Source organism: Camelus bactrianus, chromosome 3, assembly GCF_048773025.1.
Source record: "Camelus bactrianus isolate YW-2024 breed Bactrian camel chromosome 3, ASM4877302v1, whole genome shotgun sequence".
Classification (NCBI taxonomy): domain Eukaryota; kingdom Metazoa; phylum Chordata; class Mammalia; order Artiodactyla; family Camelidae; genus Camelus; species Camelus bactrianus.
In genome coordinates this window covers 106,436,459-106,461,089 of record NC_133541.1, presented here as the reverse complement: position 1 = coordinate 106,461,089, position 24,631 = coordinate 106,436,459, and the positions used below count along the sequence as shown (strand labels likewise).

The following is a 24,631-nucleotide window of genomic DNA, read 5'->3' as shown; positions in this document are numbered from 1 at the left end:
AAAATAGACTTTAAAACAAGGGCCATAAAGATAAAGAAGGACACTATACAATGATAAAAGGAGCAATACAAGAAGAGGATATTACACTTGTTAACATATATGCATCCAATATAGGAGCCCCTAAATACATTTAAAAAAATACTAGCAGATATAAAGGGAGAAATTGATGAGAATACAGTAGTAGTAGGAGTCTTTAACACCCCATTAACATCATTGGACAGATCTTCTAGACAGAAAATCAATAAGGCAACAGAGATACTAAATGACACAGTAGAACAGTTAGACTTAATTGGTAATTTCAAGAGATTACATCCCCCAAACCCCAGAATATATGGCAAAATTGGGCAACCTAGAAGAAATAGACATGTTTCTAGAAACATACAGACCACCAAAACTGAATCAAGAAGAAACAGATAATTTGAACAGATTGATCACTAGAGGTGAAACAGAATCAGAAAACAACAACAACAACAACAACAAACAAACAAACAAAAAAACCAGCCTCCCTGCAAACAAAAGTCCAGGACCAGGTTCCTTCATGGGGGAATTCTACCAAACATACTAAGATAACTCATACCAATCCTTCTCAAACTCTTTCAAAAGATTGAAGAGAAGCGAATACTCCCAAACTCATTTTAAGAAGCCACCATCACCCTGATACCAAAAGTAGACAAAGACACTACCTAAAAAGAAAATTACAGGCTAATGATGTTGATGAACATAGATGCAAAAATCCTCAACAAAATATTAGCAAACAATCCAACAACACATAAAAAAGATTGTACAAGCATTATGATCATCCCATGATCATATGGATTCATCCCAGGAGCACAAGGATGGTTCAACATATGCAAATCAATCAATGTAATACATCACAATGACAAAAGAAAGGACAAAAATCACATGATCATCTCAATAGATGCAGAAAAAACATTTGATAAAATTCAACATCCATGCATGATAAAAACTCTCACCAAAGTGAGTATAGACAGAACATATCTCAACATAATAAAAGTTATTTATGACCAACCTACAGCCAGCATAATACTCAATGGGAAAAGTTGAAAGCCTTCCCACTAAAATCTGGAGCAAGGCAAGGAGCCCACTCTCACCACTTCAATTCAACCCAGTATTGGAAGTCCTAGCCATAGAAATCAGATAAGAAAAAGAAATAAAAGTTATCCAAATTGGAAGAGGAAGAGGTAAAATTGTCACTATATGCAGATGACATGATACTATATATAGAAAACCCTAAAGGTTCTACACAAATGCTACTAGAGCTGATAAAATAATTTAGCAAGGTTAAGACACAAGATTAACATACAGAAATCAGTTGCATTTCTTTACACTAACAATGAAATACCAGAAAATGAAAGTAAAGAAACAATCCCTTTTAAAATTGCATTCAAAAAATAAACAAATAAAATACTTAGGAATAAATCTGACAAAGGAGGTGAAAGACTTATACATGGAGAATACAAAACATTGATTAAGGAAATTAAAGATGACTTAAAGAAATGGAAAGATATCCCATGCTCTTGGACTGGAAAAACTAATATTGTTAAAATGGTCATAATACCCAAAACAATCTGTAGATTTAATGAGATCTCTCTCAAATGTCTCTACCCAGGACATTTTCCACAGGACTAGAACAAATAATCCTAAAATTTATATGGAATCACAAAAGACCCAGAACTGCCAAAGCAATACTGAAGAAAAAGAATGAAGCTAGAAGAATAACCCTCCCAGACTTCAGACAATACTACAGAGCTACAGTAATCAAAACAGCATGATATTGGCACAGAAACAGACATATGGATCAATGGGTCAGAATAGAGAGTCCAGAAATAAACCCGCAGTCTTACAGTCAATTAATTTTCAACAAAGGAGGCAAGAGTATACAATGGAGAAAAGACAGTTTCTTCAGCAAGTGGTGTTGGGAAAACTGGACAGCCCCATGTAAATCAGTGAAGTTAGAACTCTCCCACACACCATACACAAAAATAAACTCAAAATGGCTTAAAGACTTAAACATAAGACAGGACCCTATAAACCTCCTAGGAGAAAACATAGGCAACACATTCTCTGACATAAATCTTAGCAATGTTCTTCTAAGGCAGTCTACCTAGGCAATAGAAATAAAAGCAAAAATAAACAAGTGGGACCTAATTAAACTTACAAACTTTTGCACAGAAAAGGGAACTGTGAATAAAACAAAAAGACAACCTATGGAAAGGGAGAAAATATTTGCAAAAGATGACACTGACAAGGGCTTAATCTCCAGAATAGATAAACAGCTCATACAACTTAATAAGAAAAAAAACAAACAACCCAATCCAAAAATGGGCAGAAGACCTAAAGAAGCAATTCTCCAATGAAGATACACAAATAGCCAATAGGCACATGAAAAAATGCTCAATATCACTAATCAGAGAAATGCAAATCAAAACCACAGTGAGATATCCCCTCACACCAGTCAGAATGGCCATCATTAAAAAGTCCGTGAACGATAAATGCTGGAGAGGGTATGGAGAAAAGGGAACCCTCCTACACTGTTGGTGAGAATGTAGTTTGGTGCAGCCATTATGGAAAAAAGTATGGAGATTCCTCAAAAAAACTAAAAATAGACTTACCATATGATCCAGCAATCCCACTCCTGGGCATATATCCAGAGGGAACTCTAATTCAAAAAGATATATGCATCCCATTCTTCATAGCAGCCCTATTTACAATAGCCAAGACATGGAAACAACCTAAATGTCCATAGATAGATGACTGTATGTGTCCATAGACACATACATATATATATATAGTGGAATACTACTCAGCCATAAAAAGAATAAAGTAATGCCATTTGCAGCAGCATGAATGGACCTGGATATTGTCATACTAAGTGAAATAAGCCAGAAAGAGAAAGAAAAATACTACATATCACTTATATGTGGAATCTAAAAAAAATGAGAAAAATGAAGTTATTTATTTACAAAACAGAAACAGACTCACAGACACAGAAAACAAACTTGTGGTTACCAGGGGAAAAGAAGGGAGCGGAGGGATAAATGGAGAGTTTGGGACTTGCAGATACTAACTATTATATATAAAATAGATAAACATCAAGAGGACCTTGTATATAGCACGTGTATAGCACAGTTAAGTATATTCAATATCTTGTAATAGCCTATAATGAAAAAGAATATGAAAAGGAAAAAAATATGTATACCTGAATTACTATGCTGTACACCAGAAATTAACACAACATTGTAAACCAACTATACTTCAATAAAAAAAAATTTTTAAAGACGCCTTTTATTATTACTGTCCACGAACTAGACATTTAAAGTAAATCCTGAACAAACCCTAATTTGTGAGGAAGATCTGCCTCCTGTTTTATCCTGGGCAGGAATAACCCCTATGAGTAGTCATCAGACTGCATGGGGAGGTCTGGCTGTGACTCGGTGGCCACTCTGTTGAAGGTGAACAAACTCCATGAGCCCCTATTTCTGAGCCCCACCCTCTTCTGTTGACTTACTGCTATGCAATCTAGGCAAGTCAGTAAATTTGTGTAAGCCTCGATTTCTTTACCCATAAAATGGTGATATTAATAATATTTTCTCTGTAAGAGTGTGCTGTGGAGGTAAAATGAAATAAAGACTTGAAAGATCTTTATAAACTATAAAGTGCTATGAAGGAAAATGAGTTAGTATTATTTTAAAAGTGATGTTCTGGGAGAGCCTGGACTGTAGCCGAAAACAGGCTGACTCAGAAGCACGTTTGTAGGGGAGCTGGAAGCCTGCTGGGGCATTGCTAAGGAAACCAACAGAGAAATATTCGTCACTGAGCCCCATCCTTATCTGCCCACTGCAGAGTATCTACCAAGAGCACAAACAGTGCAAGGGACCGGTCATGGATAATTTGGGAAAAAAAACACATCAGATTCCATTTAAGGAGGGAGAGAAAGTGGGAGCAGACTCCAAAGAAGGAAAATGTTTCTCTTGGTTACAAAGAGGAGAGCACTTCCTGAACATTTCTAGTCGACATGTATAATGCCATCTGGAAGGCAGAGGGAGAAAGCTGGCTCTTTAGGTTTCCTTTCAGAAGGGGAAACCTCTGTCCCTGGCATCATTTGGGTATTTATAAGGAGATGAAGCAACCTAAATCCTGGGAGTTCCTCTAGAATCAGCTAATGGGTTCCACTGTCAGCTTCTTTGTTGAGTTTCACAAGTTTGGGTAAAAATGAGCCTGATAACCCTGGGGATGAAGAATGCAGAAAGTTTCCGACGTGTCCCTTTATAGCTCTGCCACGTCTCTCACACGATCCCTTTATTTGTCATGAATACTTCTCCTACTATAGTCTTGATTTCCACGATGAATTATTTCTCCTATTCCCTTTGTACCTGAAATGGAGGATACCAAGTAGACATCATAAACTCAGCTTCCCTTAATGGAACTCCTTATTGCCCATTCTCACCCTCAAGAGTGATTTTCCCCCAGCATTCGAATCCTAGCCACTGTTAGACCGTGTAAGTTACAAACCTTGAGGTTATTTTGACCCTTGTCATTTCTCTTATCTAGTCTAATTGCAAAAAAACTGTACTGATTTTATCTTCCTGGATCTACCCAGTCCACTGGGACTTTCCAGGTCCGGGCCTTCATCATGTCTTGCCTGGACCGTGGATGTGGGCCTCATCTCTCGCTTTGGTCACTTCAATACCTCTTGCTGAAGCAGCTCAATCTTCCTTTCCAAAATGCAGACTAATCGATGACATCCCCTTACTTAAAAGTTTTTAATGACTCCCTTTTACCTACAGAAGTGCACATTCTTCTTTGTACTGTTTGAGTGAGTTCCTTTTAGGGGCAATACTGGGAGCTGTATGTCTGAACAAGAAACTGTAGTGTCAAGTGGGGCTTAATGCAGTGTGGTCTTTTTTTTTTTTAAACATTTTTTTTATTGAGTTATAGTCATTTTATAATGTTGTGTCAAATTCCAGTGTAGAGCACAATTTTTCAGTTATACATGAGCATATGTATATTCATTGTCACATTTTTTTTCGCTGTGAGCTACCATAAGATCTTGTATGTATTTCCCTGTGCTATACAGTATAATCTTGTTCGTCTATTTTACATTTTGAAATCCCAGTCTATCCCTTCTCACCCCCCCCCGCCCCCTTGGCAACCACAAGTTTGTATTCTATGTCTGAGTCTGTTTCTGTTTTGTATTTATGTTTTGTTTTTTTTTAGATTCCACATACGAGCGATCTCATATGGTATTTTTCTTTCTCTTTCTGGCTAACTTCACTTAGAATGACATTCTCCAGGAACATCCATGTAAAGCTCTTGGCATGATCAAAATTTCTCCACAAGAAATTGTAGTAGGGAATACAGAGAAGACTGTATATGTAACCAAAATTGTTTTTAAAATTGTGTCTTTTTGAAAATTCCATTGGTCATTAGTAGTTATTTAGGTCCCTGAATTACTTTTGGCTTGGATAACCAGGACTAACAGAGATGCAATGTGATAAATGAGGGGTGTGTTAAATAAACAGACTAGAAAGTCTTTTCCATTACAGGTTTGTAAGCATGAACATTGTACTTGGGAGCATCATTATGGAAAGTAGGTGGGGTTTGTTGAAGAAAGCCATTTATGACCTGTTTATAACACTAGGTCACGCTCAATTTTATATATATTATTTAGTCGCTTTAATATTCTTGTTTTAATCACTGTCTATTATTTATGGCTTAAAAAGATTTATAAAACAAAATATCTAGTCCTTTTAGAAAGAGAAATCTTTTTCTGAGGTCCCTTTTTCTAACCATTCTTCCATTTAGGGACTGGCTTAGAAACTAGACTGTAAGTTCTTCTGGGTGACAGACAGTTCAGATAGATATATGGAGAAAAGAAATTGGGACCACAATAGCTTGTTTGTGTTAAGACTAGTTAAAAGCAGACATAAAATATACTCACATATACTTAAAATATTCAAATGTATACACATGGAAGGATGAACAGCAGTTACTTCTGCAACTGGGTGGAACATTTTTACTTTGTGTTTCGTACCTCTACATAAGGAATTTGCTTAACCATGAGCATGTAGTACTTCTATTAAAAAATAATTAGATATATTTATATGTATTGCTATGAAAACGATACAAAGTATATTGTAAATTGAAAAAAAAGTGGTAAATGTTGTATATTGCATAATTCCATTCTTATTAGCAAATATTTATTTCTTCCATAAGCAAATGTCTATATATACATAAGTGTATATTTTGCTGGAGTCTATAAATAATATATATAAGTTTGACAAGGATATATATAAATTTGACAAGAAATGTCAATTTGTTTTCTTTGAATCAAATAAAATCTGACTCTGAGTCCCCAGCTTGACAGGAGGACAAAAATTTAATCCTCATAATTTGGGGGAAGTTTTCATCTCTTCCTAGAGTCACATACAAATTATCTGGTCCCATTCTCCCCTGGTGGCCACTAATACCTATTTTGTCCACATTTGCATGGGTCCTTGATTGGGCAATAAGTTGCTTTACATGATAAGCTTCGAGGGAATCTTTGCTGAGAGTAGACTTTCCCTCTGAGGGGTCCCTCTCAGGTCCTAGTCTCTCCTTGGGGGTGGCTCTGGGAATTGGAGCCCAGATTCCTGTTGCTTTTGGAATTCAAAGGCCTGTATCCTCTTGTCTTGTTATCCTAGCTCCAGTACTTCTTCTAGCACAAATCACTCCACAAATTCAAGGCCCAAAAGCAGATTTTATTTGTAGTCATCTTTTTCTGGCTCTAAGTCAAAGAGGCACAAAAACCCTGGAATTCTTGGAATTCTTGTTCTTGGAATTCTATGTGGGTACTTGTATGTGAGGATTTGTGCACATACATTTGTTTTAATATACATGCATTTACACACATGTGTATGTTCATGGGGGTTTATGGAAAGTAAAAACAGTGAGAATAAAACACAATTTAATATCTTAGTAAATCATTTTGCCACACTCATTTTGTGGATAAGGAAACTGAGATTCAGAGAGATGAAACAACTCTTGTAAGGTTAAGCACTGGTAAGTGGCAGTGATAATTTTAAATCCTGATCTCCCCAGCCTCAAAGCTCATTCTAATTTCCTTAGACTTAACTATAATCTAATTACAATTTTATAGTAAATACAATGAGTGGAAATTTCAGGCAAACCTTCTCAGATTTCCAGCTTTTTAGCTATTTGGAAACTTGTAGGGAAAATGCCAAGTTGCCTGATTTTTTTTTCCTTTTTTAGAGAAACAACTTTAGGGCCTAGGAACACAGTAATATAAAAACCATAAAGTGCTAGGATTAGAGGAAACTTTAGGGACCATCTAGGCTGTGGTTTTTTATTTTATTTTTTTTCTCCTAAGAAGCACTGTGCTAGGTTATTTGGTTTTAAACAACAGAAACCCACTCTGCCTAATGTATGCCAATGAGGTATTTATTGAGAGAATCTGGGGTAAGTCACAGATTCCAAGGAAAGCTGACATACCAGATTTCAGAAACAGCAGGTCTGGGCCTCTGAGGAGCAAAACTCTGAAGCTGTCCTTCCAGTCTTTTCTTGGTGATTAATGTGCTCCAGTTTTGTTCTTTTCTTGAATTCCATGTTTTAAACTTACTTTCCCAGACCATCTGATCACCCTAATATGGGCCATGGGAAGTCCAGAGAGGTTTGGGGTCCTTGACTGACACGCCCATGAGACCATGCAAAGTCAGGGGTGGGGGTAGCTGTCTTTGCCCCAAGTTGCCCAGTAAGTCTGGGCAGAACAGAAATCACAACCTAGACCTGCCAACTCCAGTCCTGGGCAGCCCCTACTTTTAGTAGCATGATCATTGTGCATTTCATCCTAAGCAAGTTGAAATTAGAAGCTACATAACATAGCTTACTAGGGGTATTTTTAGGTGCTAAGCACTTTTTTCAAGGGTTTAAAAAAACAGCCATGAAACAACCATATCCAAACAGTCAAGAAGAAAAATTGCAAACATTGTGGGAAGTGATTATCATCCATCAGCTGAGATCAGACATCCTGCAAAACTGTGTTGCGTGTAGTTGATCTGCTGCCTGATTAGAACTGAATGAAACCTGGAAGGCTTTAGCCGTCGGTTCTCAAACTTGGCTTTGTGTCAGAGTCAACTGTGGATTCCGATAAGTACTGGGTTTGAAGCTATTTGACCTGGGCTGGAGCCCAGCTTTGTGTCTACCCAGCTGTGTGACCATGTGAAGGTTGCTTAAGCTCTCCGAGCCTCAGTTTCCTCATCTTAAAACGCTGACAATTTTACTTTCAAATCATAAGGTTGTTGGGGAATTAACCAAAATCCTTCGTGGACAGTGTTTGTTATCATGGCCTGGCACCAAATAAATGCTCAAAAATGTTAGCAGTACAGTCCGCTGGATTCTTCTTTCTTTAGCGTGACTTTTTAGGCTTCGCAAAACCCTTTCACTCACACACCTCATCAATCTTCAGCAGTTCAATAAGATCTTCTATAAAAGCCAGAATCCCATAAGACCATAAAACAGATTATTTCATGAAAGTAGAATTTCAGAAGTAAATTGGAATTGATCTACTCTTAGAAATGAAAAGTATTTGGTCCAGAAGGTTCACTGTTATATTTAAATCAAACAGTGTTTGAAAAAGCAGCAGAAAATCCTGACAAAAGCAGAGTAAGTTTCTCTTCCCTTTGAGGGTAATGATTCCTTTCTCGTGGGAAAACAGTAGTAACTAGGGGACCCACTGTCTATTTGCTCATCTTTGTGAATGAAGAGGCTGCAAAGCCAGGCGCCAAGGACCAGAGCAAAGAAATGGTTAGTTGCCTTCTTTTTTCCTTTCTGTTAACTAGAAGCCTCTTCCTTGTAGTAATCAGGGCAAGAAGGATGGACAGGCAGGTGGTGGGCAAGAAAGGCTATGGCTGGCACAAAATACCCATGGACCAGCAATTCCCTGCCAGCACTTGGGGAAACCTGAGAGTTGACATCAAATTTCCTGCAATCTTAGGAAGGATTTGTTTCCAAGAAAACAGTCTATAATGAGTAAGAATGCAGTGTTCTGATCAAATTTGCTTGCAGATTGAATAGTGAATCACGCCAAGGCTTGTGAGGAAGGTAACAGTTTGTGAGCAGGTGTTCATTTCACCCAAGTCTTTTAGCAGCTTGGTAAAACTAAATTTGCATATAATAGTCATGTCTTTTCTCATCTTCAGTAGTTACTAACAATGACTTTGGCTTACCATTTTTCTTCCCCCTTCAAGGACACATACCTCTGAAGAGAAGCAAGATAAAATTGCAAATTCTGTTAAAATGTCCTTTCAATTGCTATCTCAGGTTATACTATGAGTTTTTAGGTTTTGGAAAAGTGATCTTGTGAGCTGAAGCCATTGCCACAGAATTAATAGGGGCAGTCTTAGGTAAGGCCTGGATAGAGTCCTGTGTGGTCCTAGGTAGATAGTTATATGAAACACCAAAGGGGAAATATTACCAGTAGATACTCTGCAAACTAGAAAAGCATGGGAATTGACAAGAATGGGTCTTAGGAAACCTAGATTTTAAGATTTTTAGCCTCTTGTTCTGGGTATCTTATGTTAGGTTTCTGTGTAACCCAATTCCTGCCCCCTTGCAAACTGGTGGCACAAAACACGACTGTATATTATGCCTTGGATTTTGGGAGTCAGGAGTCAAGGGAAGCTTGCCTCTGCTTCACAATGTCTAGGACCTGAGCTGGAAACGCCACAGGCTTGAAGTGACTCGACAGCAGGAGTCATCTCAAGGCTTGCTCACATGTATGTCTGCAGGTTAATGCTAGCTGTCCATTGGGACCTCAGGGGGGCTGTTGGCAAGAACATCTCACATGGTCTTTCGATGAGGTCTCCCTGCTTCCTCACAGCATGACAGTTGGGTTCTAAGAGGATCAGGTGGAAGCTACACCCCTTATTATGACTTAGCCTAGGAAGTCATGTGACGTCACTTATAGCCACAGTCTCACCCAGATTCAAGGGGGAGGAAAGACAGATCCCATCTTTCCATGGAGCAGTATCTACTTCATATTGAAAGAGGAGTGTGTGGGATGGGATATTTGCTGTGACTATCTTTGGAAAATATAAGCAGCCATGCATTTCTATACCATCAGTCAGTTTCCAGAGTTTAAGACACTTCCATTATTTCTGATGACATATATGATAAAGTTCAGTATCCTAAGATAGCCCCACATCTGACTCCAGCCTTTCTCTGACCTCACCTCCTATACTCTCTCCCTGCTCTTTGAGCTCCTGTCACACCAGCCTCCTTGCTGTTCTTCACCACATCAAGCTCTTTCTCACTTGGAAACCTACAGGTATGCTGTTCTCTGCCTGGTACACTCTTCCCCTCTTTATAATGTTCCTCCCCAAGGGAGGGACTGAAGCAGGATTATTTTCTGTTTTGGACTTTCTGACCCTGTTTCTGCAAACTCTCAGATTCACATGGTACCAAGCATGTATGCTGTTCATTGTTCACACCCTTTACCTTGGAACCACTGACCCTGACAGAGGGGTGGGGAGAATGTTAACACTCCAAAAAATGCAACCTCCTTTTTAAACTTCCTGTGCGTGAGCAGCAGGATGAGGGAAGTGAGCATCTCAAGCCCTGGCAGGCTCAGTCTCACCAGATGCTGGCTGGCTGCTTCTGACATGGGAGATGACAAGTCCCACAGGTTTTTGCCTTTTTTTTTTTTCCATATGGGGCACTTCAGGTGGAACTCACATGCCCCAACCTGTGCAAGTAACTTCCTCATCCTAGCAGGGGCAAAGTAGCTTATGATATGGGAGTGATGGTTTCAACTCAGGCCTCAGTTATCTCTTAGGGACACCTGGGGCCAGAGAGCAGGCCAATTACTTTTACATACATTGAAGGTACTTTTCCTGGAACCAGTATAATTCCACTGCTTTAAACATTTAAATCCTTCCCTCAAGCAGCAACGTCAATACTGACAATTTTATCTTCTCAGAAGAAGCACTTTCTTATAATCCAGGAAAAAAAATAGTTATGGCAAACTTTTTCTGGAAAGGGCCAGATAGTAAATATTTCAGTTTCTGCAGTCACTGTCTCAGTTACTCAGTTCTGCTGCCTGTAGCATGAAACGAGCCATGGACAGTATGTAAAGGAAGGGCTGTGGCCACATTGCAGTGAAACTTTATTTATGGGCGCTGAAATTTATATTTCATATCATCTTCGTATGTTATGAACTATTATTATTCTTTTGATTTTTTTCCCCCAACCGTTTAAAAAGTAAAAACCAAACATATCTCATGAGCTGTACAAAAACAGGCAGTAGGGCCAGATGAGGCTCACCGGCCCTAGCAATTTAACTAATTAACTTGGAATACTCCAGTTAATAGTTTAAATCATCAGGTCAAATGATTTACCAGGGACAGCCTGGCTTGGTGAGAGTGCCTTTTCATTATCTATAGCAAGGTATCCCTCTTCTTTGCTTTGTTAACTATGTTACACGTTCTTTCTGTCTCAATCTGGCGGTTCTATTTTTAATTTTTTAAAGAACCTCCATACTGCCTCCCAGAATGTCTGTGCCAATTTATGTTCCCACCAATAGTGCAGAAGAGTTCCCTTTTCTCTGCGCCCTCACCAACACTTGTTACCTCATTGTTTCATTGTTGTTGTTGTTGTTGTTCATAGCCATCCTCACAGGTGTAAAGTGATGTCTCACTGAGGTTTCGATTTACATTTCCCTGGTGACTAGTGATGCTGAGCACGTTTTCACATATCTGTTGGTCATCTTTATGTCTTCTTTGGAGAAATGTCTATTCAGGTCCTTTATGTTTAAATCATGTCCTTTGTTTATTTGCTATTGAGTTGCTTGAGTTCTTTATAAATTTTGGATATTAGCCCCCTATTAGATATATGGTTTGCAAATATTTCTCCTGTTCCATAGGCTGCCTTTTCATTTTGTTGATTGTTTCCTTTGCTGTGCAGAAACTTTTTAGTTTGATGTGGTCCTATTTGTATAATTTTGCTTTTGTTGCCTGCACTTTTGGTGTCAAATCCAAAAACTATTGCCAAGACTGATGTCAAGTTGCTTAGTACCTGTTTTCTTCTAGGAGTTTTATGGTTTCAGGTCTTACTTTGAGGTTTTTAATTGATTTTTGAGTTGATTTTTGTGTATGGTGTGAGATAGTGGTCCAGTTTCATTCTTTTGCATGTGGCTATTTTTAAGCCTTACAACAGACGGAAACCCTTCCATTTGCAACAACATGGATGGACTTGGAGGACATTATACGACGTGAAATAAGCCCAACATAGAAAGACACATACTGTATAATCTCTCTTACATGTAGAATCTAAAATAATTAAATAAATTCAAACTCAAAGAAGCAGAGAGTAGAATGTAGACTGCCAGGAGTTGGAGGGGGGAGAAACGGGGAGGTGATGGTCAAAGGGTACAAAGTTTCAATTATGCAAGATAAGTTCTGGAGATCCGCTATTCAGTAAAGTGCCTGTAGCTAGCATTACTGTATTGTATACTTTAAATTTGCTAAGAGGATAGGTATTTATGTTAAATGTTCTTCCCACACACACAAAATAATACAAAGAACAGGAGGAAATTTTGAGCAATGACAGATATGTCTATGGTTGTAGTGGTGATGGTTTCAAGGGTATATATTTACCACTAAATGCATTGACTTGTATATATTAAATATGTACAGCTTTTGGCCTCAGTCATATCTTTAAAAAGTGGTTAAAAAAACTCAATGTGAATTTCAGTTCTTAGAAAAGCCTTTCAAGAGCCTTAATTGTAATTAAATTATGTTTTCTCATAGAACCCTGTACTTCTTGGCACTTATAATTTACAGTTATGTCTTTATTTGTGAGATCAGCTGATTGCCATCCACCTCTCTTGCAAAACTATAAGCATCAGAAGAGAAACCAGGCCCGTTTTGCCACACATTACATGCATCCTAAGCTCTAGCAAAGTGCCTGACACATAGCAGGGACTCCATAAATGTTTGATGAGTTAATGAAATCTGGTTTCCTTTTGTCTGTTTCTGCTTCTGCTTTGAAGTGAAGCAGAACCTCGAAAATCTAATGCTTGAAAAATTAGACTAACTGTGGAGGCAATAGGAGAATTTCTCAGATCTCAAAATGGAGGCAGTTAGAATCGAATTTGAGAAGAGTATGAGTTGCAACAGATCATCACTTCTCATATTTTGAAAACTTGACCTCTGTTAATTAGGTCATTGTTGCTCCTTGTTCATCCTATTTTGTACTACTTACTGCAGTTGGAATTACACATTTATTTGTGTGATCATTTTATTACCATTTGTCTTCCCCCCGTGAGTGGAAGGACTGTGGACATTTTGTCTAAAAATTGTCAAAATAGGGAGACTTTTAAGGCAAACATAGAACTAGGAAACTGAATTAGATAAGATAGATGAGCTGGAAAATGAATCCATTCGGCACATTTATTTGGAACACAGTTTTTGGTCAACTTTATTTTTCAGCTCTTAATTTTGTCTGGTTCTTATTATTGTCAAGTTAGTTTAACTCTGTCTGATGCTCTGATGGGTTTAAAATATGTTTAACATACTGTTTTAGGGTAATGCCAGAGAAAGGCTGAGAATTTATTCATTCACTCAATAAATACTGAAAAAATGCAAGATTACAAAAATATGGTCCTTGCCTTAAAGAAGCGCAATGTAGAATATACATACCATGTCCCTTTCCCATCCCTACCCCATCCTTGGCTTGCTCTTGATTCTATAAATTGGCATTTAGTTTAGATCAAATCTGGATTAATCCAAGGAGCTGGTGACCAACAAAGTTTGCACTAGTTTCTGGGTCCTCTCTCTGTGCCCGAGACATTAGCATGAGTGAGGGGGACTGTCAGTGTCTTGAATTCTGCACAGTCTGAGGATCCCCTTTTTCTGTCCCTGTGCGAATGAGACCCCAGCCATAGGATTTGACTGCAACTCTGTGAGGAATCAATTTCCTGCCAGTGAGGGAAGCCTGAAGGGCACTGGATTGCTAATTAGAAACGTTGGTTCCAAGCAGGCTCATCTGCAAACTCACTACATAACTTTAGGCAAATTACTTTTCTCCCTTTGGACCTTAATTTTCTATAAGAACAAGAAAATGAAAAAAATTAGGTAAATGACTTCTAAGATCTTATTCAGGGCTCACATTCTCACTTTCTGCTTATCATGATACACATATAGTGAGAAACCACAACCAACTCCAAGATGAATGGTTCTTAGTTTACTGACTGCTCTATTTTGTTAAATATAATTTTTTAATGTCTCTGAAAAAACCAAGTTGAACCCCTTTATCAAGTCTCTGGCTGAAAACAGTTGAAGATTAACAGGCTCTATGGTATGAAGTAACAATTGAAATTCTTTCGGGAAAGGGAAGACTTCACCCTGATTTTGAGGATCCTTTTGAGGGACTTCCCTTTGGAGGAGCCCCAATCTGAAAACACGCAGAAGGAGAGGGGTTTTTTTTGTTCAGAACAGTTAACATTTACTGAGATCTGTTACATGCCAGGCACAGTCCTAATTGCTTTGCATGCATTACCCACGTTTAATCCTCTCTACAACAGTATGCCATTCAAACAGAAAATTGAAAGAGTTCTAACAGGCCAGCAAGGAGCAGGATTCCTAGCATCAAGATGAAAGTGTTAAAGAAGCAATTAAGAATGCATTTTTATGAGTTCATGGCTCTGCAGTGAAATATCAGTGTTATTTTATTCACCAAAGACTTTCTTTCCTGGTCCAAAGCCACTAGCTATCCCATGTCACTTCAGCTTAAATCCCATGCTTAATTGTAAAAGATAATGGAGAGGAAGGAGTTGGCCTTACTAAAGAGAAAAAGGCCTGAACAAGTAGATGGAGGGGGAATGTGTGTTTGCTCCAGATTTATTAGCCCGGGGGATGGTTCATAAGTAAAAGAGTAGTTTGGAAGATTGAATTGAGGGAAATGAGCACGAGGATTGTATTCTATGATAAAATCACTGTGTTTGTTTGCAGGGGACTCAGAAACCAGATTATAAGTGGCTGGAAGTGACAGATAAAAGCAAATGCAAGAAGTGCTAGTAGGCAAAAGGGGAAGAGATAAGATGTGGGGTTATCTTGGAAAAAGGTGGAGGCTGCTTCAGGATGAGGAAGGTCCAAGGATGTGTGCAGGAAGGGAGCCAGTGGTGGAGGGAGGGAGGGAGGGAGAAGGGAGAGAAGGCGAGAGAGGGAGCACCCAACCCTCCCTTTAGCTGTTCTGCTTAGGTGTCTCACAGTTTCCTCAAAATTAATATTTTCCACCTTCTGGGAAAAAAAGTTCAAACCCATTTTATTCTAAACACTGACTTTATCATAGAATAAAATGAAGTTGAATAAGAACCATTTCCCCTCCCCATTTTTTCCCATCTCATTAAAAAGCATAACCCATACCTGAAACCTGGGAATCATCCTTGATTCTTCCTTCCCTGACCCCCTACATTTATAAAACAAGATATTTTGAGTCCATACCATGTAGCAGACTCTGTTCCACATTCTGGGGATTTCATGGAAGCTTTCCTCATGCCAGTACAGGGAGTCAGACAATGAACAAAATAAAAACCAAAATGACACAACATGTTAGAAGGTGGAAAGTGCCAAGAAGAACATTAAGGCAGGAAGAGTTGTAAGGATTGCTGGGGTGTGGGGGCATGCAATTTAAAACAACATGGTCATGGAGGGCTCTGTTGAGATTCATTAGAGCCAAGGTAGAAAGAGTTGAGGTAAACCATGAGAATACCCAGACATCCTGGGGAAAATCATTTCAGGCAAAGGGAACAAAAGAACTGAGAGCATGGCTTTAATGTTCAAGGACAGCAAGGGCGTGAGTGTGGTTGGAATGGAACAAATGAGTGGGAGAGGATGGCAGAACAGTGAGGGGGGTGCAGATTCTGCAGGACCCTTGGCTTATATGCTAAGCCATAAGAAGAGCCATCAAAGGGTTCGAGCAGAGAAATGACACAAGAAGTCCTTTCAAAATATTCCTCAAGCACATCCGTATCTTCCTATCTCTACCACCACCATCCTCATCTAAACCACCAGCATCTCTTGTTGAACCTCTTGAAAATCTCATGCCTGGCTTTCACATTTTGTTACTCACCCTGTCAAAACTGCAGCTCTATGCAGCAACCATGTGATCTTTGGAGTGTATACTGGATTATATAACACACTGCTGCTCATAATGCTTCAGTGACTGAATTCCTCTCCATCACACGTAGTCAGTTTCCTTCTTTTGTACCCTCCTCTGGGCCTCATGAACCCTCTCTCCCTTCCTCAACCGACTCTCTCTGCCTGGCAGTCCTGCCCCAGGTCTTGAGAGACAGCCATCCCCACTCTCCCTCAACTAGTCTCCTTGCTAGTTCCTGCATGTCCCCCATGCAGTTGGTAAGTCTGTTTGTTTGCTTGCTTTTTAAGTTGTCTGTTTCTCCTGCTGGACTGTGAAGTCTGTGAGGGAAGAACTCCTCTGGCTCTCTTAGTCATGGTTGTGTCCCCAGAACCTACCATGGTGTCTGGCATGTTGTTGGCCACTTGTGAAAAAAATGAGTGAATAAATGACTGAGAGAGGGTCATAGATACAGACCTTGCAGTTACATATATATTTCTGTCATAGTCAGTTTGGGCTGCTATAACGGAATTTCATAGACTGGGGGGCTTAAACAAGAGATGTTTATTTCTCACAGTTCTGGAGGCTGGGAAGTCCAAGATCAAGGTGCCTGCAGTTCTGGTCTCTGGTGAGAGTCCCCTTACTAGTTTGCAGACTGCCATCTTCTCATTCATCCTCACATGGCTGAGAGAAAAATCATTTCTCTCCTGTCGGTTCTTATGAGGACACAAATCCCTTTCATAATGGCTCTACCCTCATGACCTAATTACATCCCAAAGGCCTCACCATCGTGGGTTAGGATTTCAACAGATGAATTCTGGGGGGAAATAAACATTCAGTCCATAACAATATACAAATAAACTGTATGATTAGGATAAAGGAAGTAAGCTTTGTAAGTTAGAAAAAGCCATCATTTCATAAGCTGTCTTAAACATTCTCTTAGAAGAAAGGGCAGCAGGTATAAAGTGAATACTTAAAGAAGTGACATTCTTTTAAAATGATATTTTTAGTATGTTCATTTCTCTTCTAATTGTTACTGCATTTATTTTGGTTCCCATGGGAACCTAGAGAGGGACTTTCCCTATTTTTCCCACCCCTATGGGCTTCAGCAAAGGAAAATGGACCATACAGGATTGATTCTTCAAGAGCTGCTTCATAATCTGCTGTTCATAGGGGATTGAGGACAACAAGTACTTACTGAGACTTGCTCAGTGCCAGATGCTGTGCCTGGCATTGTAGAAAAGGAGGTGAACAAGATATAGTGCTTACCAGGGAGGTCAGGGGACCTACGCGAGTCATCTCAATACACGGTGATAATGCGATGGGCTGTGCACAAGGTGTTACGTCGTTAAGGAGAGAAGTCAAGAGCACTTCTGGAGAGTCAGTGCCTAAACTGTGTTTGAAAATTGTCCTGGAGTTAGCTGGAAAAGGGAGAGGGGGAAGAGTGGGAGGAAATCTCTCATCAGTTGTCAACTATTTTCCTATTTCAATTTAAAAACATTAAGAAGAGTTGAAACACACAAGGGAAAAAAATGAGAGGAATTAAACCTCTGAAAATTAAAAAAAATACATTCTACCCATTGCTTATGTCCTGTGCAAAGGATGGATGTGAGTCTAGGTAAAGAAAATTGTGAACTATATGAGAAAAGGAAATAACTAAATGTTTGTCATGTTAGGTGTTCCCACATCAAAGGAGTTAAGTAGCCACCTTTGAGATATAGTCAATAATTTCATGTCAGAGACTACCTTAGAGTCTGTGTGGGGTGGGGAGGGGTGTATCAATCTGAAGGGGCATAAACCTGACTAGGTGACTGTCTGCAACTAGTAGGAAGATAATTACCAAGCACCTGATAATGCTGTTGGGTAGCAGGTGGTAGAAGGGGTACCCTGGTTGGTCAAGGACTGGGATTCCAGCAAAACATACCAGCTATCTACAGCCATTTAAAAATAAACCAAATCCTTTCTAAGTATGTCTCAACAACTGAAGTGGACACATAATCCCTACGGACTTTCAAATTCTCTCTTTTCCTCCTTTCTCCCCACCACCTATCAAACTGCAGACTCTCCCTTCCAGTGTCTCTGCCCTCTTTCTCCCCAAATCCTCGTGTCCCTTCTGTTACCCTCACCCACATCATTTCCTTCAGATCCTGCATCCTACAATCCCAAGAATGATAGGGAGGATCTCCCTTCCTGGGTGGGGAAGGACATCCAAAAGCTAATTATTTTTGTTTTCTCAAATGCTCATTAATAAAATCTGCAGAACTCAATTCCACTACAGACGTAAAATCCCAATATGTGAGAAGCAGAAGGAGATGAGGGATCTTAGTACAATGCTCTCCTTTTACAGGTGAGAAATCTGAGGTACATAGAGGGGAGGCCACAGTAGTTTCTCAGGACCAGGAACTATCTGATAAGTGAGGCCATACATTTATATTTTAATAGCTAAACTCCCTTGAATGAGGCTCAGAACTTAATTTCCTTCTATTGAATTCCCATCCCCAGAAGATAATGTTGTGTCACAGGGGTATCACAATGCTACTAAAGCTTCTTCTCATGAAGCCAGAATACATTTTTCTCTTCTATTTTATGTTTGAATGTGGTAATAACATTCTTTAAAATTGCCTTCCTTGTTGGCATTTTTATTGATTCTTTCTCCTCAACTACCCCAAATAATTAAATGCATAACATGGAGCAAAATGTATAGAATCATACAATGCTTATTCTTGGTTATAATCTGCCAAACTAAAAACTAATAGTGAGGTGCCTGGCACTAAGCCTAGAGGCTTGCAAGCCTCGTTCAAGCCTTACAACACTCCTGTGAATGAGGGGCTGCCCTGTTTCCCTTTCAGTAAGGCAAGGTTTGGGGAGATTAGGTTCCAGGTCAGATAGCAGAGCCAGGCTCAAGCCTAGGTATGGTAGAATTAACATATGGGAGCTTAATCTAGCTCTTCGTTTCACTCATTAAAAGACAAAATAAATTAATTCAAAAGTGTAATCATTTTGCATTCCATAGTCTAGGTGTCATAGGTGGATACAATGAGAAGCCATTTCCACTGTGTGTAGAGCCCTGAAAAGGGTTTAATTTCAGTGAACTCTTTTCTGTGGGCTGTGGGAAGGCTCATTAGACAGCTCCTTTGGGGTAGATCAACCAAAGTACCACTGGTGACAGTTTCTATATCTTATCAATTCCTGCTCTGCCATTCTATCTGCTTATTCCTCCCTGTCTTCTGGTGTGTGTCTCCTTGAAATCTTTTTAGATTCCTAGGTCAACAGCTAAGTCAGTCCTTCCTGAGCAGGTCACATGACTCGTGTGCACGCACGTGTGTGCATACACACACACAATGATTCTCTTTGCTTCACAGTTCATTGTCAATATTTTTCTGGTTCAAGTACTAACATAAAACTATTTTTACATTCCTATGATGATTATTACACTCTGCTTGTCCATTAACTTTTAATTATTGTTAAAAATAAATAGGATTTAGTCACTATTTATTTAACATTTATTTTTTTAACATTTTTTCTCGACTTATAATCATTTTACAATGTTGTGTCAAATTCCAGTGTAGAGCACAATTTTTCAGTTATACATGAACAGATATATATTCATTGTCACATTTTTTTTCTCTGTGAGCTACCATAAGATCTTGTATATACTTCCCTGTGCTATTCAGTATAATCTTGTTTATCTATTCTACATTTTGAAATCCCAGTCTATCCCTTCCCACCCCCCACCCATTTGGCAACCACAAGTTTGTATTCTATGTCTATGAGTCTGTTTCTGTTTTGTTTGTTTGTTTGTTTGTTTTTGTTTTTGTTTTTTTTATTTTAGATTCCGCATATGAGCGATCTCATATGGTATTTTTCTCTTTCTGGGTTACTTCACTTAGAATGACATTCTCCAGGAGCATCCATGTTGCTGCAAATGGCATTATGTTGTTGGTTTTTATGGCTGAATAGTATTCCATTGTATGAATATACCACATCTTCTTTATCCAGTCATCTGTTGATGGACATTTAGGCTGTTTCCATGTCTTGGCTATTGTAAAATAGTGCTGCTATGAACATTGGGGTGCAGGTGTCATTTTGGAGTAGGGTTCCTTCTGGTATATGCCCAGGAGCAGGATTCCTGGGTCAAATGGTAACCGGACAGCTTCACCGGGGAATTCTACCAAACATACAAAGAAGAACTCATATCAGTCCTTCTCAAACTCTTCCAGAAGATTGAAAAGGAGGGAATACTCCCAAACTCAATTCTATGAAGCCACCATCACCCTGATACCAAAACCAGGCAAAGACACTACCAAAGAAGAGAATTATAGGCCCATATCACTGATGAACATAGATGCAAAAATCCTCACCAAAATACTAGCAAATAGAATCCAACAGCACATAAAAAAGATTATACATAACGACCAAGTGGGGTTCATCCCAGGGACACAAGGGTGGTTCAACATATGCAAATCAATCAATGTAATACATCACATCAACAAGAGAAAGGACAAAAACCACATGATCATCTTAATAGATGCAGGAAAAACATTTGATAAAATTCAACACCCATTTATGATAAAAACTCTCACCAAAGTGGGTGTAGAGGGAATGTATCTCAACAAATAAAAGCTATATAGGACAAACCTACAGCCAGCATAGTACTCAATGGTGAAAAACTCAAAATTCAACATAGTCTTGGAAGTCCTAGCCACAGCAATCAGGCAAGAGAGAGAAATAAAAGGGATCCAAACTGGAAAAGAAGAGGTAAAAGTGTCACTATACGCCGATGACATGTTACTATATATAGAAAACCCTAAAAGGTTAACTGGGCTTTAATCAGAAATGCAAGCATAATGTAATTTTCCTTCCTCTCTCACCTGCCTATGGAGAAATCCAAATAGTGATAGCAACCGTTATTCAAGGTAATGAATTTCCCTGTAACTTTTTGTGGACCTAATAATGCCTTAACCTAATGGATGACCTTCTAGGAAGGATTTCAGTCTTGGTGGTGATAGTCACCCATGCTTGTGGCATTAACAATGTGGATAGCTTCTTCATATCTATTTCTAGTCTAGTCTCTCATCCACGGTCTCAATGCTTAACCTTCAAGTAACTTGGAGGCATTGCTTTCTAGATGTCTTTCAGCCAAAGCAAATTGAATACGTTTAAAACTGAACTAACTCATTGTTATACCAGAACTGTGCTGTTCAATATGGTGGTCAACAGCCACATGTGGCTATTAGGCACATGAAATGCAACTAATCCAAACTGAGATGTACTCAAGGTGTAACCCACATTTAACTTCAAAGACTGAGTATAAGAAAAAGAATGCAAAATATCTCATTAACGGTTTTTACATTGATTACCTGCTGAAATTATATTTCACATACATACAATTAAATAAAACATTATTAAAACAAATTTCACTGGTTTCTTTTTACTTTTTAAAATATCACTATTAGAAAATTTAAAATGTAGGTTATATATTTCTTTTGGACAGTGATATGCTAAAATATCAAAACTGGGAGGGACTATGTAATCTTACCCTCATTTTATGATTGAAGAGTGATAACAATAACTTATTATTGAGTAAATTTGGCATGCCTGATAATGTACCTTAGCACTTACATGTATTATCTCATTTAATTTTTATTGTAATCCTGTGAGGTAGGTACCATGGTTATGCCCATTTTAGAGATGAGGTCTACAGCAGGGAATCACTTGTCCAGTGTTACGTAGCTTGTAACTTGGATGCTGTCTGTATAGCTTCAATTCCTGTGAATGACGGAATACACAAGTACTTTTCAAGCCATAGGTATGTCTCCATAGGTCTTTCTCACTGAATCCATCTTTCTCTGGTGGCCACTGTCTTATGGTCTAATGCCTCAACTCTCTTTGCCTCCAGTTCTGATCTCATTTTCCCTTTGAAAAGAGCATATGCCCAATTTAAGGAAAAAATCTTTTTTTTTTTTTTTTGAGCAGGGACCTGTACAGTTACTGCAAAATTGAGTTTCTTAACTACTAAGGGAAAACGAAAGTGGCAAGATGTTAAGCGCTGTGATGGAAAGTGAGTTTCCATTTTGCCTAAAGCTGCATCCTGCCTGTCACAGCAATGCACGTGCATGTGGCTATGCACACACACACACTCATACACGTGTTCACACACATCACAGATCACTCTTCTGAGACTTTGTAGATATTTACAGTGCACTTGCATCTTAGACTTGGTCTCCAAAATTAATTGAAAGGTGAAAATAACATATGGGCAAAATTACAGTGTCAATAAGTTTCTTTATAAAGGACAACGTTGGAAACCAGCCTGCTATCTCGGAATAAACCCAATTCAGCTGACTTCTTCTCCATCTTAGAATGGATTGCTGCTTCTTTAGTTGAGTGTCAGGTGATGTTGGTTGGTTGTATTTAGGGGACATGTTATATGAAAAATGTATCACTTTAGACACTAAAATCACAAAGCACAGTGAAAACGTTTGCCAGGAAAACTGAGAGCAAATAAGGGAAACGAAATTCGCTCGTCCCATCTTGTGCTAACTCTACGACATGCAGTCGGGAATGGAGGGCAGAATTGCCTTGATGTATTTAAACTGTTGTTTTTCTCTATTTTTTGACAAGCATATAAAATTGAATTTGGCAAGTAAAATGAAGTTGCGTATTATCTCCCATCCCTTCTGGTAGATAATATTGGCTTCTTATGGGTCCATGATGCATGAAGATCCTGAAGGAGGAGGATTTTATGAGAGCGGAGTGTGAAGTATGTCACTCTGGTGGGCCTGAAGAATTCATGATTTCATTCACTATTCTTACAAGAGTGGCTGAGTAGCCTTTATATCCGATGCTGTACCAGGTGCTGAGGAGTCAGAGATGAATCAAGAGACCATCCTTGTCTTTAGCTGCTCAGAAAATTTAAAGGGTTTCCTCATTTAAAAAAAACAAATGCCCAGCAGCCTTATGGGTGTTGTTCCTGAGGGGTCAGATGAGTAGTTTACCTTTTATCTCAGTGTTACTACTGTCATTATCATTATTGTTAGAAAAAGGAGGAGCCAGAAACTAAAAGGAAAAGGAACATGGAAAAAGGTCCTAGTACCAGACTTGCTCAACTGCAGAAGGCAGTGTGTAGAGTGGAAGGATGCTGAGTTTTGGAGAAGCCATGATACAAACTTTGTGAGAACTTGCATGGAAAAGAGTTAGACTAGAATGGCAAATTGTTGCCTTTTAAAGCATTTGTGTTTTAAACTGCATGGGACAAGTGCAGACAAGAGAACTAATCTATTAATGAACTAGTGTCAATCTTATATTAGAATCCTGTTCTTCAGGTAATTTTACTGTGTAACTTACCAAAAGTTTTAAAATGTTGATCTTGTCTAATTACCTCATTTTCTAGACTATACAATGAAGCTTGGAGAAGGGCCATCAAATTTTCAGTTCATTTGCCAGGTAAATATTTACTTTTTTTTTCTTTTTGCTTAAGATTTTCCCCCTAAGATCATGATAATTTTGCTTTGTCTTTAAAAGCCAATTGGTTAATTCATTTCAAAGGTGCCTCTTTGACTTTGTGTTCTTAATCGGGACTTTATTATATTTACTGGTGCCAACAGGAGAGAATATCTATATCAACTTTGTACTTTCTTTCATTTTCTCTCCTCCAGGTACTTTATGACCCAGGCTGCCTTCTGGATCAGAAAGATACTGGAAGCTGTAAAACACACAAAGCCAGGCTTTGTTATCACCTCAGTGTGCGGAAGGACACCAGCCCTGAGTGTGTGCTACCTCATGCCCCTGTCACATGCTCCTCCATCTTCCCTACTCCACTTCCCCGGGTCCATCCCTGGATAGAAGATGGAAGAAGCCAGAGTAAAACCTGGCTGCCTGGGCTGGCTGCCCTTACATGGAGGTGAGTTGCTCTGTTTCTATGTTCATGTCTGTTTAGAGTGTGTGGAACGCACTCTCTGTTTTGACAGCTTTGTCTCAGGCCACACCTGCTACTCTGAGCTCTGAGAGTGTGGTCCTCGGCATGACTGTGAGGACAGCCCAGTTTGCCTTTGGAGTCAGGCTGCTCCATTCCCATCGCTCTGAGCCCAGATGTGGTTACATTCAGCAACTCTAGTCTCCTTCAACACAGCAGATGTTCCCAATTAGCTATGTTATCAATGCTTAGGACTCTTTTCAATTAAGAAATATTTTTAACACATTTAAAAGAAAGCATATTGCTTTTTTTTTCTGATCATCAAATAAGACTTACTCAATATAGAAAATTTGACAAATACTGAAAAGTGTAAGTGAAAAAAGCAAGCATGAACTATGATTCTGCTACCAAGAGACAACAACTTTAGTATTTTGTGAACTTCTTCATATATTTTTAATCCTGTACCACAGGCATTTCTATAAGTGGGATGTTATTAAATGTTATGTTAGGCTTTCTACTCTTTTTCTCTTAATAATATCTTGTGACTATTTTCCCATATCATTTAAT

General features: G+C 38.8%; 1 protein-coding gene across 1 annotated transcript in view; it reads left to right on the top strand.

Annotated features, from left to right (window-relative positions):
* HTR4 (5-hydroxytryptamine receptor 4) overlaps positions 1–24,631 on the top strand; it is a 260,433-nt gene that overhangs the window by 99,656 nt on the left and 136,146 nt on the right. The window contains exons 4-5 of the mRNA XM_074360903.1: positions 23,543–23,595; positions 23,808–24,052. The gene's annotated coding sequence lies outside the window, so the exon portion shown is untranslated. The remainder of the gene's footprint in view (positions 1–23,542; positions 23,596–23,807; positions 24,053–24,631) is intronic.